At 32.9% G+C, this 1,688-nt stretch overlaps 1 non-coding gene across 1 annotated transcript; it reads left to right on the forward strand.

Annotated features, from left to right (window-relative positions):
* Positions 1-1,317: 1,317 nt before the first annotated feature.
* On the forward strand, positions 1,318-1,424 carry LOC125089901 (U6 spliceosomal RNA). Its single transcript, XR_007124096.1, has one exon. It is a non-coding gene; the product is annotated as a U6 spliceosomal RNA (small nuclear RNA).
* The last annotated feature ends 264 nt before the right edge of the window (positions 1,425-1,688 follow it).

Genomic DNA, 1,688 nt, shown 5'->3' on the forward strand with positions numbered 1-1,688 from the left:
ACATGGTAAGAAAGCCGCACATGACAAGATGACATCTGAGCAAAGACTGAACAAGAAATAGAGCCATAGGAAGGGGAGTGTTGGAAGAGGCATCCGGGCAAGGGCAGAACAGAAGTTGTCAGAGAAGCAGCATGCTTTCAAATAACATTTATCAGCACTTACTATGTATGCATGTTATGATTTTCACTGCTGTGAAAGTACCAAAGAACCAAAAGACAGGATTCCTACCTTCAAGCAATTTTAACTGGAGCTCGGTGAAAAGGGAGAGAAACGGACAAGACCTAGAAAACAATTCAAAGTATTTCTCTTCAGTAAAACACAGTCCATACCTATTTTTTTTTAAATCAACTATTGCACTTAATCTAGGGTATTAAAGACAGATTTTATGTTTAGGTAATAGCAAAGCTTGCAATATCTATTCTCCTATAATTTAAAACCATTGGCTGTTTGCATTTAAGTCTTTTCTAATGAGTCAGGATTAAGAATCTAGGTTTTGTCCATAATTTTAATTTTTAAAACTTAATTATATTTCCTTCCACGGTAATACGAAAACAGATCCTCTAACTGTAAATTATTTTTGACGAATCCTCAAGCAGACTGAAACACCAAAGCAACAAAGATCTTGATTTAACATCTATGAAATGTTCTTTAGAACTCCAGATATTGCCATATCTAAAATTTTTAATATATTCTTTTAATAAATACTTTGCTGTTTTGCATTATGATGCCATGACACAAATTCACTTGATACCTCTTCCTCTGTGTGTGAACAGTGTCAATCATGTGCCAAATTTATGTCTACTGCAACTGACGAGCTATCTTTTTACTGACACATCTGTTAGATGGAATGTTTAGTTGATCAAAAGGCATCATGTAGAATAGAATAGTACAATATTAAATGAGCATGATGTCAAGCCAGTCCAAAAAAAGATCACATAAATATTAGACTAAAAAGAACTTGACTCAGGAGAAAGAATCATTGTTGGATTAGTAAACAGTTGGAAACTGATGGAATTGAAAGGTTAACTAAGCACCTTCTGGGGAAAAAAGTGAGTTCAATCCAGTCCCCTTTCAAGTGTATAACCAATACTCTTAGCTCTCCCTCCAATACAAAATAATTGAGAGCCAATCGACAACCATGGGATAAGCCTTCTGAACAATATATGTACAATGAAAATCTATAAAGTTTAATGTATTCATTCAGCAAATACTTAATGTGCAAAGCTAGGAAAGACAATTATAAATAGATATTATCTCTGCCCTCACAAGGCCTATAATTTAGTAAGGCTCTAAGCAAGTAAGAACATTATTCTAAGAATGCTCACTTTAGCAGTATGTACACTAAAATGGGAATGGTAGAGAAAAGAGTAGTAGGGTCCCTGAGCAGGGATGACAGGCAAATTTGTGAAGGCTTGCAAATTTTCAAAAACTTCACTCTCAAAAATTTGTTATATAAATTAATATTAAAATTTATTAAAATATTAAATTAATATTAATATAGAATAAATATTAAAATGAAATTAATATTACCAAGGGCTATGGTATAGGTACAAACATAATGTGATATAAGCTGCATTTTAATGCTGTTCACAAGAAAACCACTTTCATATTAATACATAGGTTGAAGATGAAACAATGGAAATAAATCTACCATCCAAACACTAATTAGAAAGGACAATGTGAGGATG

This window comes from Lutra lutra, chromosome 1, assembly GCF_902655055.1.
Source record: "Lutra lutra chromosome 1, mLutLut1.2, whole genome shotgun sequence".
NCBI lineage: Eukaryota > Metazoa > Chordata > Mammalia > Carnivora > Mustelidae > Lutra > Lutra lutra.